Raw genomic sequence first — 16,208 nt, forward strand, 5'->3', positions numbered from 1 at the left:
CCACAACCATAACTCCTTTTGACCATCGCGCCTGCCCGTAACTGTCCGTCTCCGTCTCACTTCTATCGCACCTTGGATTAGTAAAGCAATTCCTGTACATTTGGTGTCCTGCGGACACCCGTTCCCTTCACGGACGTGTTTGCGACGTCATCATGTGACCGCACCCACGCTGAGCATGTGTCCTGATTTGCAGACACTATCCGGGTCCCTGAACATTTTAAAAGTACTTTTAAGGCAATCCAAAGTATTTTATAGTAAAATATTCAGCAGAGCACATGTCCCAGACAATGACCCTGACTTTCCACATACTTTTCAGGACTTTTTGAGCCTTTTTTGGATGTTCGATCTGTCCGCGGAGAGTGTGGCTGTCTGCGGAGCGCGCACACGTACCCCTATCAAAGCCAAGACCCCAGAGCTCATCCTCATTGTGCTTCTGGCAATCTGACAGAGCATTGTCTACTTTGCTGGTAATCTTCCAGATTTTGCTGCTCTTGCTGCTTTCCATCAGACCTGATGGCATCAATGCTTGCTGCTCCAGCTGGTGCTACATCTATCTCAGCACCACCCCCACCCCCTCCACCACCACCACCTCCCCAAGGGCCTGAAGAGGGGAACAGGCATGAGGATGTAGAGGAGGAGCAGGAAGAGGATGATGAGGATGAGGTAGTGGAAGTCCCTACTACCAGCACTCACCATGAGTCTTGGGTGTGGTGGTAATTTTCCATTCAAGGTGACGTACCAAAAGCACGTGCAAACAAGGTCACCTGCAACAAGTGCAAAATGATGCTGAGTCGTGAGAGGCCTGGCTCGTACAGCTTTGGTACGACATCTATGATGCAACACCTCCTAAGGTCGTTCCACGGTGGGGCCGTTCGCAAGGTTGTACCTTGTGATGAACCTAGTAGGTTGAGTTCCTCTACCACATCCTCTGTTTCTGCTCCTGTCACCACAAGAGACATGCCTGTGGGACAGCGCATCCCTCCAGCTGCCTCACAGGCCATCCATGATGCTGATGACCCTTACCTTTTGAGGGTCACAGTTTTGTGTATGTGATGCGACACAGTACTATGCAGGGGGAGAGACTTCAAAGTTCTTTCGAGACTGCGGTCAAGTAGCACGAGAAGACCTGCCCTCTAGCTAAGGAAGGCCCACCCTACATCTTCCTCTCTCCACCTGCCCTTTCTTATCCCCGTGGCCGCCCTTACCCTCCTTCCCCTCCTCTCCTAGTGTGTTGTGTGTAAAAAAACAAAATAAATATAAAACAACAAAAATAAAAAAGGCTCTTTTCAGAGCCGCCTTTCACAGTCTAAAAATAGAAGTGACAAATAAATGGAGCAGGGCCGCTCAAGGACATCTAAAATTTTGGGGTGCTGCCCTATCAAAACCATTGCACTTTTCTGTGGGAGGAAGTGGTGGATCTGAAAAGAGCCTTTTGGTGGTGTTTTTTTTGTGTTTGAAAAACTTAAATAGTTAACACCTGCTGCAAAATGGATGGCTGTAATTCCACAAAAGGTTGCAATGCATTTTGTACATTTCTCAGAAAAATGAGATTACCAGCATAATTTAGATGAATTCCATCTCTGCGAAAAATGTATGTGCTACAAAACAAAATATTTTCATTGTGGAAAGAGGACATGCCAACATCTCTTAGAAAGACACAAACAGCCTTATTGACATTCTGCCTCGCTTTCTCCATTTGTGGACCAAATGAAGAAGAACGCAGCCATATTTGTCTCAGCGCAATACGAGAAAAAACTACTTGGGAATTCGGAAACATGTCCATGACCTTCCCAAGTCCTTCTTTCATTGCAAATTGCAAAGACATTCCTGACACATGTCCTAAACTGTTCCCTCCACAATGAATTATAATTATGTCTGGATGAAGCTCTGTCTCCAAACTAGCACAGAGAGGTACCAAGTCCACCCACTTCATTCCACACACTCCATGCCAGTGCACGTCCACATGAGGGAATCCAAGATCTGCAGCTACTCCACAGCGTTCTGCATGCACCTCCAACCAATGTATACATGAGTATCCCAAAATCCAGATAACCTGCTTTCTGAAACACACAGCCGTAGCTAACTGTTCTTCTCTCAGGAAAAAAGGCTTTCTGACAAGCTCTCTCCTTACACAACACACCCAGTAAATTTTACTGACCAATCCCTTTCTCTGCTCATTCTCATTTGCATGCCTCTCCACCCCAAAATCCCTGTATGTAATATGCGGTGTCCGTGGACTACCGCCATGTCCACAGACATATCGTAACTTGGACAGCCCTTCTACCATTTCCATTTCACTCTCTGTGCCATTCCCTCATTGGATACAGCTAACCAGTCACACAACCATCCACCATCATATTCAAGACCTCTAAATCTAACTCCATCATCAGAGTGCAGCACTTCAAATGTACTGTTGGTCACTCTGAGTACAAGTCTCATATCATTGGAAAGCACCCAATATACTACTTTACAAGTCTCCAAGATTTCTACTTGCGCTGCATGCATATACACAAGCATGAATACATGCATGAATACAAACTACAGGTATGCATATTTTCTGCACAGTACATGCAGAACTCTTATGAATGCATATAAACACAGTAACTGTCTTTTTCCCATCTGCTATAATCAACTGTCACTTCCAAACCTGCCTGCTATCTAATTTCTTTTTTTACACACACACCTATCTAAAAAAATATAATATTAGAAAATGGTAGAAATAACAATATAGTTGTGGAAAAACACTTAGTAGTGTATTATAAAATTACACACAGCAAGTAAAAGGTCATGCATCTTCATACACTCACACACATAGACACTATCATTGAAAAGCTCCCTGCTGCAATAACACCACTACTTGTAAATCACATCTTTGTGCTTTATTACCCACACCTTCACAAATACATACATTCCATGCTTTTCTATACAGTTTCTGCCATTTACCTTATAAAAATTGCAAAATAAATATATCATTATTTTTTCTTTCTCCTAACATCCTATAACACAGCTTTAAAAAACAAAGTGAGTTTCAGAGAGTTAATATTCTACTCATTTGCAAAGCATGTTGAATTAAAATATTGTAAATAAAATATAAATGCTGCACATAGTCAAATGAAACTGCATACATAGACTATGTTCAGATATCAAACAAGAATACTACTACAAAAACAAAAAAATCAATGTCTCAATTAACATCAGTGCTATATACACACAAAATGACTAACTTCTTTCTTTTACAAGTGCAGTTAAGACCACTCTCCTGGAAAACAGCAGCATCTGAACAACAAATAACAACTCCAAAGAAACCTGCTCATTCCACAAAAAAAAGTAAGTACAATACGACCTTAATTTCTCTGCCTAGTCTTCTCTCCACGGTCTTGCTTCCCCTTATCCCTCCACCCTCCTCTCTTCCTACACTCCCTCCCACTGCCTTCTCTCTGCTGACCACTTCCTTCTCACTGTTCCTCCTTCCTCTTGTGCCACATCCTGATTCCGCTCCTTCCATCTCCTAGACCCCCTGCACTGGAACCCCTTACCTCTCTTACTCTGCTCTATTTCTACCATTTCCTCATTCCACACTTCCCTCAAATCTCTCCTTCACCATTCGCTGCCATGAAACTCCTCCCCCTTCTCCCCCCCTCCCCCCTTGCCTTATCTCCTTGATCATCTCCATCCTCTCCCCCTATCCCCCATTCTCACCCTTCACCTCATCTGTTTCCCTCCTCCTCCTCTTCCCCACCCCTCCCTCTCTCTCTCAGTTCTACTGCACTACTCTCCTTCTCCCCTTCAGCTTAATTGCTATACTTACAGTTTTGTTGTGCGGTTGATTCATATAATTTGTGCACCAAAAAAATGAAGATTTGTGCACCATTCTGCCCACAAATCACCATTTATTAAACAGGGATTAACAGGCAGAATGACACACAAATCCCCGTTTTTCGGAACACAAATAACATAACTCAGTTCCTAAAATGTTAGTATTACAAAACAAAGAACTGTATTAATGTTATACCATTAGATTTACTATTAGTGCTTCTCCTCACCACTAGCTCACTTTCTACTGTCATCTGAACCGCAGTATAGAAACACACAAATAGAAGAATAGCCTTCCCAACTAATTGTAGCTGTCCAATGCACAATTACACACCACCACATACATATTTACCATCATACTCAGACACTCATGCATACAGCACACATACATTGCACAACAGCCCAACACATACCTTCTTTTTTTGTTTCAACAGACCCCAGAGAATGCCTACAAGAAAGCAAGTCCATAGAAAGCAACGTAGAAATAGAACAAATTAAAATAAGTGTCAAAAATAAGCATCCATCTCTAGCAGAGTTTGTACAAAAAGTTCAAACAAAACAGCTAATACAGTCATTTAGCAAACCAAAACAAGCTTCCAGTACAGAAACTTTGCCTCGTCTATGAAAATGTAAAAGAAAACAGAAAATGATTAACAAGAATGCAGCTATCACTACTGCTAAAACTGCTCCTAGAAATCTTGATATAGTGGTAAGTAACCATACCAAAAAAAGTATTTTAGCAAAAATGATCTGCCACAGAGTCCTTCAGAATCTTATGAAAACAGGAGACAAATCATGCACAATCCTTAAAACCTACCGTAGAAAATTAATTTTAGAAGCTTTGATAGACAGTGCAATCCTTCTCAAAAGAAAGTTATTTATGCTAGTGTTAAACAGAATGAAACCACTAAAAAAACGAACTACTAAATTACAAAAAAGACTTCTCAATATACAGAATGTCAACAAAAATAACTTCTTAAATATCTGTGTAAGTGAATGGAGTCACACCACGAGCACAGAACCATATTCTAATGAAGAAGCATACAAACAAAAACAAACAAACACAATTGCCATACATAGCAGTGGACGAGGTTGTGAAAAACTTAATAATATCATAATGTCACAAGAAATACTGCTAACAAAAATATCCCCAGAAAACTCAGTATCAATTCTCCATTCAACTGAACCAGAACGTTGAGTATACAAATGGCCATGGATGTCAATGTGTAACATTGCCAAGAAATCTTTCAAATCTTTACGGCCAGTTCCTCAATCAATATGTGAAAGACAAAGACAAAATCAAAATGAAACTACTGCAAAATATGGATACCTGTCCTGTGTGCAAATAAACAGGACTACAAGGACATTCATTGGCCCGCATTTCAGGACCTATTTGCAAAAGCACCTTCCATCATATCAAAATGATATCAACACATAATTCAACTATAAGAAATCTAGTCTATAAACTGTACTATGCTAGAAGTCCTGCTTTAGCACTAGCCAGTTTAAATAACAATCTTCTACATGGTACAGCCAAAGACCTACTGTAAGAAATAGAGCATATCCAGAAAAAATATTTTGGAAGTGAAAGCCACTTACAAAATACAGTAGCTTTACAACAGACTAGCAACAATTGTACAGATGGCAATCATCTACTACACACATACAAAAAAGAAATACTAATATTTAAAAGTACATCCGCTGAAGTACCAAACCATGTGTGTGTGTGTTGCCGCAGAACTATTTATAAAAGTAACACAAAAACTATAGATGTAACATAAAAAATACAAAACAATGAAGATTCCAAATGGTTTGAATTAGCTCTTTACCTTATAGCAGAAAACAAATACAAAATAACTGACCCCTTAATGCTTTGCAGTTACTGCACTACAAAACTTGACAACAATCAAACTCCTGCAGATGCTATCACAAATTATTTGGAATTATTCACACTACCAAAACCCCTGCACCAACTCAATTTATATAAGAGCATCATAATTGAAACTGTGCACCCATTTCAAGCAATAGAACACCTTCAACCAAAAACAGCTAAATTACCTCCGTCTGAATTGGTAAAAAGCATTCATGGCAAAGTAGTTTATTTACCATTAGATCTAAAAGAAAAAGTGCACACTCTGGGAGTGCAACGTCCAATAGAGTAATCTTTAATTGTCTTAGTAAATGGTGTACCTACAAAAGACAAAAATATTTGGCAACAACTCATAGACTTACATAAAGTTAGACAAGCCTTGCACTATCTAAAATACAATAATGAATACTACAAAGAAATAAATATTTAAGAAAACATAAGGGAAACAACTGAAATAATTCAATAGTCACCAGAAACTGGTCAATTTGAACTTATAGATCCTGCTACAGTATCCGATATTTTAGACCATTATACAGTTCATCCATAACACTCTAATGACACCATAGATGATGCACTAGAAACGTACCAAATGCGACAAACCAAAGGATCACCAATCAGCATATGGGAAAAAAGTATAGAAGCACATGCTTTTCCTCTACTCTTTCCTACTGGCAAAGGAGGAAGGCATGATTATAGACCTATTCAGATAACAGCATCAGAATACCGCTTGTTACGAATGTATTCTGAAGATCCTAGATTTAGACAAAATGTGGAATACATATTCCACCTACTGTTTGAAAATGAACTAGCAACTCTATGTTATGGAGTTGCACACACTTTAAAATCAGGAACCCACTTCCAAAATATGTCAGCTAAGCAATTACTACAAAAGGTGCAAGAAAAAGATGAGGTTTTACAATCAAGCATTACAAATCTGTTAGCAAACATGTGTGGTACTAAAGAATACTGGTTCCGACGTCATGGAGATGTATGTTGTATGATCAGAAACCTTGGCCCACCCACTTGGTTTGTTACATTAAGTTGTGCAGAATATGCATGGGAAGATTTACATGATTTCCTACGCATATCAAACAAAAACAACACAAACATAGATATACTAACACCTGGAGAACTTTTCTCTCTAGATCCTGTTAATGTTTCAAGATATTTCCATCATCGCTTCATTGCTATGCTACACTTTATTTGCAATAAAACTGTTTCTCCACTCCGAGAAGTGCTACGCTTCTTTTGGAGAAAAGAATACCAAGCCAGAGGAGCACCACATATCCACATGCCTTTATGGATTAAAGATGATCCTAAATTTAGTCAAGACAGGGATGCCACTGTTTTACAGTTTATCGAAAAATATGTCACTTATGAAATTCCATCAGAAGCAACAAATAGTGATCTTCATGCACAAATTGTACAATTTCGTAGACACAAATGTGGCAAATATTGTCATCGTAAATACAAAATCAAAGGGAAATATTACACCAAATGCCGCTTTGGTTTTCCTAGCCGGTTACAGAAACAGTTGAAGTGAACAACTTCATGTCTTCAGTTAGACCTAGTGTTAAAGGTAAATCACATATAAACACATATTACATAAAAAGAACAGAAGAAGCAAAATATATCAATGATTGCAAAGCAAACATTGCCCTATTATGAAAAGCAAACATAGATGTGCAGTACCTTGCAGATAATTCCACTGCAGTTGCACAATATGTTACAGCCTACTTAACCAAAGCCGAAAAAACAGAGCTTCAAGACCTCTGGAATGACCTATCATCAGACAAAACACTGTCACAGAAACTGTTCAGCTTGGGCATAAAAATGCTCTCCCATAGAGAATGTGGCTGCTATGAAGCTGCAGATTGTTTAACCGGTACTGCTTTGTATGGACAATCTGAAAATATAGTATAGCTAAGTCTTGGTCCTGCTAAATCTAGAAAAAGAGTTCTCAAATCATACAACGACATAGAAACAATAGCCAAAAATGATCCCAACAGCCAAGACATTTTGAGAAACAACTTACTAGAAACATACTACCCAAACAGAAGTATCACTTTGGAAACCATGTGTCTATAGCACATAGCCCAAAACCTCACATACAAAAATAATATAAAACCTGATGAAAAAAAGGTAGATACAGAGTGACAAATTGTGAAGGGAGCTTAGTAAAACTTACCAAACCAAGTTTAATTAATCATATAACATTTTCATTAAATACTCCTCAACATAAAGGGTTAAACAAACATGTCTCTGCTAAAACTTTTTAAACTATGGAGAAAAGAAGAAGAGATACTAGATAACTATGAATCCTATGAAGACGCTTTCAATGCAAATGAAAGCCCTATAACCGATGTAAACTTTACACAGTACAAAACAATGTTGCACAATGAACAGCAACACGAAGAAGAACTCCAGGCCCATCTAGTTAAGGACACTCCTGACAGTAGTCAACCTTGTGTAACAGGAAGCCAAGAACCACTGGGACAGCCACTAATAGCAAATGAGGCAGAATTAGCTATGACAGACGTAGAAAACACCATGTGTCACTATGAAGATACAGAAGACTTAACTGTATTACAATAAAAACTGAACAATTAGCAGTGTAGCATTTTTCAAGAAGTGCCAAAATTACAAACCTATACTACTATACATCAGTGGTGAAGCTGGTTCAGGCAAAACATTCTTAATCAAAATCATCAGCAAGTTCCTTCAACAATTGAAAAACAACAAACTGTCAGCTGTTGTAACTGCCCCCACAGGTTTAGCTGCCTACAAGATAGGCGGGGTCACTTTACACCGATTACTACTCCTTCCAGTAGAACACCAAAACAAATTAGAATATTACAAACTTTCTACAGAAGCTGCAATGGAACTACGCAGAGTGTTAAAACAAATGAAAATGCTACTAATAGATGACGTGAGCATGGTCTTCAACCTAATGTTGGCTTTGATTCACCTCAGATTAAAAGAAGTACTCAAAACAAACTACGAAGAACTCTTTGGAGGAAAACACATTATTGTTTTCGGAGATCTTCTTCAATTGACTCCAGTGAAAGGTGAACCTATTTTTAAAACCTTAGGACACAAACTGTTGGCAGCATAGGAAATGTCAACCTTTGGCAACATTTCCAATACAGAGAATTAACAGAAAACTTGCGCCAGTCTGCAGACCTCACCTACGCCAACATTTTAAAAAGTATTAGATTTGGTGTACGATCTCAAGAAGCACATGCAATATTAAAAACCTGGCACATCAGTGCACTTTATGGCCATAACTCATGTGCTACTGATGTCATGGAACAATTAGCACACAAAAATGTCAACTGTATGTCCTTGATGCCAACTCTTGCAAGCTGTTCCAAATTCAATAAAACAATGCTGAAAAAAGAAATGCAACCAATAATTGAAATTTGCTCGACAGACAAACTGGACATACATGGTATGACACTACCCATGTGTCAACAAGCCACAACAAGACTAAATGCCTATTCTATCTCCAACACAGCTGGTTTGGAGAAAATATTGAAATTATCTTTAAACTGTAGAGTAATGCTTAAACGTAACCTTGATGTGGAGCAAGGACTAGTTAATGGAGCACTGGGTACAGATGTTGGCTTTCAAACATACCCACATGACAACAACATTCAGTTTGTCAATATTCTCTTTGACAAACTTTCAGAAGTAAAAAAGATAGGGCGCTCACAGCTCGATTCCTTCTCTTCAAAGACATGTATATACGCAGAGAACAATTTATCTAACTCTAGCATACCCAGTCACCATTCACAAACCACAAGGTCTTACCCTAGATAAAGCATTGATAGATATTGGAAACACAGTTTTTAAAGAAAGCATGAGCTACGTAGCACTATCACGCTTACGTACACTTGACGGTCTATTTCTAATCAACTTTGATGCAAGTAAAGTAAACACTGATATTCCTTGCATTTTACAATACAATAGACTATGTTCACTATATACCCCATCTAAAAACATATTCTGTTCCACAAAAAGGAAAACGTTTTAAAAGAAAAATAATTCAAATAGAAATGCAACAGGATCTCACTGCAAATCCTCCAAAGAGAGTAAAAGAAGCTAATACTTCATCAATTATGTATGGGAGGACAGGACTTTAGGACCCCCCACCCCCACATTGCCCACCTACGTGAGGCTCATGACTCGTCGGCAGCCCCCCATGTACCTGGGTCCGGGAGGAAGGCTGGCTGCAGATCGACACGTGAGGCTGTACGGCCCGTAGCGTAACATAACATAGACACCATTTTATAAGACACCAAGACTCCATTTTGAGCACACTGAACCCAGGCCCCAGTAGAACAGCCTGCGTTCAAACACTGCAGCTCAGCCCCCACTTTACCGCGCACAGGGTGTCCTGCACTCTTCCCCTTCCTCCCTCCATGGCAGATCTGCTGAAGGCCCGTTCTCACAAGCAACTAGACACGAACAAGTAACACAACAAACACTGTATCATTTACCTTCCGCAGTACATCATTGCCCTAGAAGTGACCAGACATGCAGTTGAGGTCTGGGGAAGAACAAAAGTCGCCCCTATCAAGTATACCCCGACCCTGCGCCTAACGCCCCCGCGCTTGTGAGATATGGTTCTCATGACCCCCAGCCCAGTTCTCCCAGATGAAGTGTTAACCATATATGCTAAACTCTCGAGTCTCTCAGTCTTAGCCATGCTGCTAAAGGGTGTGTGTTAAAAATGTTAAAACGTATAATGCAAGTCACTCATACTAAAGCGAGGTGACCCCCGCCCTCCCACTGGACACCTTCATGTTCTAAGGCCCAGTGTACGACCACTCGAAAATCCACTTTGTACCAGCTAATGTTTTGCTGCTATTGTAACAAAGGGTAATGGAAAAGCAATATATAAAATACTTGTGTACGATGTGATGAAATGTGTTGTATTGCATGTAAGCCACCTAGGGCATTGAGCCAGTCCTTAATATAATCGAAATATTAAATCAACACATTTCTTTCTTGCTCCCGGGTATGTAACCCAACCTGATACTACCACACGTTTGTTATAAGTTCACCGTTAACATGAATTGCAAGCATAAGACTGATTAACGTTATATAATGTATGTGCCAAAAAAAACCTCCATTGTTATGAACTTAGTAATGTAAGCACAGGGAAACGGCAGAAATGTGTAATTTACCTAATGCCCTCAGCCCCAACATCTGTATTTGTGCAGTCCTGTGAATAAGAGACTCGCACAAAGTTACAAGGCCATCTCCCCCTGCACCCGCCAAGGCCTGCCGGGGCTTGCTAGTGTTCAAACAGCACAGCTTCCCCTCCCCACATTCCTGCTGGACCCGCTTCAAGTATTTACCTCACCATGTCAGAGGCTGCCATACAACCACTGTGTGCTGCCATGGCCAGGCCAAATTAATTACGAGCTACCCAGTCCTAAATCCCGCTGCCTTTGATGTGCCAGCTATGTGCCTCCCCCTGACCTAATGGTATTCCAGTTGACCCCAAATTCAACAGATCACGAAGACAGTTATTCGTCCTTGTGTACACATCCCCCAGAGCCATCATTTACTGCATCCAACAGCATAAAATGATGAACGTAGCTTGACTCATGCCCCCTGATAAGACACCTGGACCCATGAGACTGGACCCTTTGTTAATGACAACTTTATGATGATGTATGGAGGAAGCCTCTTATTGCATACTGCTTTCTTGTGTCCCCACACAGGTATTAGAATGATGTGTTAGAAGTTTTACATAACAACCTGGCATAGATGAGTGTGATGAATGTGTATGAAAGGCCACAAAGGCAAGTATCTAGAACCAAAGTGATGAATCTCTGTTGACAGCCAGTGCCCTGGAGCTCCACCCCGATGAGCACAGCTGACCCAAGCACATTGTGATGCCACCACGTGGATCCCGCCAATCATCGAGCACTGAGCATATAGACAACATAGTAGATAGACATCGCCAACCAATCCCCAAGACTATGTGGCCCCTATAGCTTAGCTCATTCATGATGTGTATTTGTAATATAACTGACTGTCTTTGCTATTGTCATACAGAGTGCTCTCTGAGTTTGCATAGTCCTTTGCATGCCCTATATTGATTTAGATAAAACCTTTTCATTTCAACCGCACTTGGTCCTGGTCTCATCCCCTCTTGGGGTGTGTCTTTTATTGCCTCTCATTGAGGGGGGTTAACTGTCTTATTGGGGGGACGCTTACTTTCAATTACCACAACCAAAGAAGAACCTATTACTCAAAGAAACTCAGGTACTTCTTCAAAGAAGCAAAACACACTCCGAAAAAATGACTTGGACACAGAACTATCTGTGTCCATTCAAATTTTCAAATATAGCTGGTGTAAGTTGCTACGCAAATGTAGCAATAAATATTCTATTTCAATTGCCACCAATTGTTGACAACATTTACTTACACAGTACAGACCAATTGTGTTAGCAAATGTTAGTCCTTCATAGAAACTCAACAAACAATCCTGACAACACATATAGTGTTCATGGAATAAGACAAGAATTGTGACTACTGTGCTGGAATGGTGAAATTCACTATAAACTCACAAGAAGATCCACACAAATTTATAATGTACTTGCTACAAGTACTGGAAAAGAAAAACATACCTATAAATGAAATCTTCTAGATTTCATACATGTGGAAACAAACATGCACTCTGTGCAACAATATGCAATATGAACAAATCCCTAATTATATATCCATACCTAACTGTGATTCTGTTCCATTTCAGCAACTTGTACAAAATGCAAACCATGGCAGGTTATGCGCTACCTGCAATTCAGATAGTCGCTCCACCTTACTAATACAAACACATAGGGCCTCATTACACGTTGCGCGCTAAAAATCGCAAATTACCGGCATGGCGACCTTAACGTGTCCGCCCTCGCATGAGGGCGCTAATAGCGTACCATTACGAGTACGCGGACACGAGCATCGTGCCATGCCGGTAATGCCCCAACTGCCATGCTGCTAAACCCCCCCAATAGTCCCTTACCAGCTTCGACGACAGTGCAGATAGCACCTCCGCCTTGACGCAGCATGCAAATAGTGGTCACCGCTAATAGCGGTGACCGTTAAATAGCGGAACCGGAAACAACGTCATCGCACAGGAACGGGAAAGAGCAAGGCGGCCGTCTTTAAAAACACAATCCATTGGCATCCTCTGCCCCCTGGACCTGTTTGTAGGACTTTACTGTTGGAAAATATCTGGAACACCCTTACCATGCCAAAGGCTCTCAAAAAAACAACTGACCGCCAGCGGAAAGAAAAGTTTTCGACTGAGGAGCTACTAATGCTGACACAGACCCTATCTGAAAATGCTGCAGTGGTCTTCGCAAACGACATGCTGCGGGAGACACTCCTCCAAAAAAAAGCAATCTGGGAGGAGGTGGCACTGAAAGTAAGTGCTGTGGGCAACAGCACCCGCAATGTACGTGAGTGCCGGAAAATATGGGAAGACCTTAGACTCCGGGTCAGAATGATCTTGGCAGAAAATCACAACATTGCCACAGCCGGTGGATCGGGGTCGCCAATCAAACTAAAAGAATGGGAGGAGACATGTGCCAACCTCATAGGAGTTGAATGCATCGAGGGAGTCGGGAGGATGGAGCATGGTGTGGCAGGCACTTCGGATGGAGGTAAGTGTACCAATGAAAGCATGCAATGTGAATCTACTCCCCGCAAATGTCAGCCCAGAATCACCTCATGGATGGCCAAACAGCCACACATGCATCCCACCCTGCCCATGTCAGTGCCAGACCCAAACACACACCCATGCACACATCAACAGAGCCAAGTGCCACACACAACACTGCATGGATGAGCCACAGAACTAACACAAGAACAATGAAGTCCAAATGCCCACAACTGCATTGATGATGTATCCTGCATTAAGTACATTGAACCGTAACCAATGCCATCCCCCTTCTTGTCCCCAACAGGGTCACATACAGACATTGGCGATGGTGGGAATGCATCCCAGGCACCCCCTGCGCAGCCCACAGAGGACACCCCCACAACATCCAGGGGAAAAGGCACAAGGCTCCATTTGCAGAGTCTCAAACATCGGTCGAGCGTCACTGCCAAGGCCACACCAAAGCCAACTGCCCCACCTCCGGAGGTCCACTTACCATCACCGATCACAGCCACCGAGGGACCACCATCAGCTGCAGCCAGTTCGGCAGGAGAGGCGGCAGCCACTGCTCCATTATCTGATGTGGAGGACCCAACAGAATTCGACCTGGGCATGCACACCCCAAGCTCCCCTAGAACTCCCAGCCATCACCACCACACACACCTTGCTCCAACGTCACTGGTGATGAGACCATGGGAGCTTTCAGTAGCCCCCCGGTGCCTCCATCTGTTCACCTGCCTGCACCACAATGCACACCAGCCACACCACCAGACCCAGACACTGCCCTTGACCTGGCCAGCATTAGCCAGCGGCAACAGGGTCTCACTGTGCTGGTTGGGCAGCATGTGGAGGAGGCTGCCCATCTCAGGGAGGAGATTGCAGAGACATCCAGGCAGTCCAGGGAGGGGATGGAGGCATGCACAGACAGGCTGTGTGGGGAGCTCATCCGAGTTCGGGAGGTCCTCACACGTATTGCGGATGCTATGGACCGCCAATTCCCACCACCACCACCACCTGGACAGTCTGCCCCTTCTTCGTGCGCCAGTTCGCGGCAGTCAAGCCCACCCCGACGCTCCGCACGCACCACCAGGCACAGCTCTAGGCAGCCTCCCAATGCTGGTTTTGGCAATGACCAATAGGGAGTTAATGTTCATGCTTCCGCGTGCATGCCTGGACGGCTACATTGTGGAAGACACATGAGGGACTGTTGTGGGGGGTGGGGGAAAGGGTGTGATGGGACTGTTGTGGGGGTGGGGGGAAGGATGTGATGGGACTGTTGTGGGGGGTGGGGGGTGGGGGGAAGGGTGTGATGGGACTGTTGTGGTGGGTGGGAAGGGTGGTGGGATGTTTGGGGACATTCACATTTTCCTGTTTAAGTTCATTAATACACTGGTGTTTGAGCAAAACACAGGCCTGGACTCCTTCATTGTGTATGTGTACTTTATTGACGCCAGGGTCCATTGTGAGCACACAAACAGACACCAGTGCATTACTAGCCATATCCAGGTGACGAGAACATGTTACTCAGAATATTTAGTTGATCAGATGCTGTCTCACAGCACGTCCCTCCTGGCCATCCCCTCTTGCACGACCTGCATCCCCTTCACCTCCATCCTCATCACCATCATCATCCTCATCAGGTGCCTCCATTTCAACGTCAGGGGGGAGTGGCACATTCCATCTGATACACATATTGTGCAGCATGACACATGCCATGGTGATCTTGGCCACCTTGTCATGGCCATACAGGAGAGCGCCACCAGACCTGCTAATGCACCTAAACCGTGACTTCAAAAGTCCAAAAGTCTGCTCGATCACGATGCGGGTACAGGTGTGTGCACAATTGTATTCCTCTTCGTGCCTGTTCTGTGGGTTCCGTACAGGTGTGAGGAGCCACCTCTTCAGGGGATAGCCGGCATCACCTATATGGGCGAAGAAATGGGGTCCTGTTACTGTTCACCTCAAGTGTGGCCTGTTCATTTCACAAACATTGACTTGGCATTGAGATTCAAGTACACAATCAACAGCATACATGCAAATGGTCTGTGTAACTGCAATGTGCAAAGGTGGGCTCAACCCTGCAAGTAGACATGCCCCATTAATGCCTCCAACAGTAATTGACATGTCCTGTGTGAGGCCAGGTCTTAGGTGTCCCTGTGCCCAGGCAGATTTGTTACCACACTGGTGGTGCACTGCCCTTCCAACATTGACGTTGCCATGCTGAGAGGGATCACTTCAGTGGTGCTATGGGTTTGTGGTGCATTGCTATGGCTATGGGGTATCCCTTAGCATGCATTGAAGGGAACATTGCATTATTGAAGTCGTGCTGGGCGAATTCAGCATGACTATGTTGACGGCATGGATGATATTTCTGTATTTTGTAGCGTGGAATGTTGTGCAGTGTGGATGTGGTTTGATGTTTGATGTTCCTAAACTTGGATAGTCATTTGTGTTGTGTAGCATATACTTGCATGTTTGTTCATCTCAAGTACGTTGCGGCCCTCCCAGATGGACATTGGCTTATATCTGTATGTGCATTTGGACGACAGACTACAGGCTACACCCAGTTGGAGTATCTATCTCTCCCCCCACGCACACCCAGTTGGAGTATCTATCTCCCCCCCCAAGCACACCCAGTTGGAGTATCTATCTCCCCCCCCCACGCACACCCAGTTGGAGTATCTATCTCTCCCCCCACGCACACCCAGTTGGAGTATCTATCTCTCCCCCCCAAGCACACTCAGTTGGAGTATCTATCTCTCCCCCCCAAGCACACTGCCATGTGCTTGGCCTGCTACTCACCAAGTAGCCACGAACATTGTCCCGTTTGTCGCTCCATGTAGCGGGAGA

The sequence above is a fragment of the Ambystoma mexicanum genome, chromosome 6q, assembly GCF_040938575.1.
Source record: "Ambystoma mexicanum isolate Mex_15411 chromosome 6q, UKY_AmexF1_1, whole genome shotgun sequence".
Lineage (NCBI taxonomy): Eukaryota > Metazoa > Chordata > Amphibia > Caudata > Ambystomatidae > Ambystoma > Ambystoma mexicanum.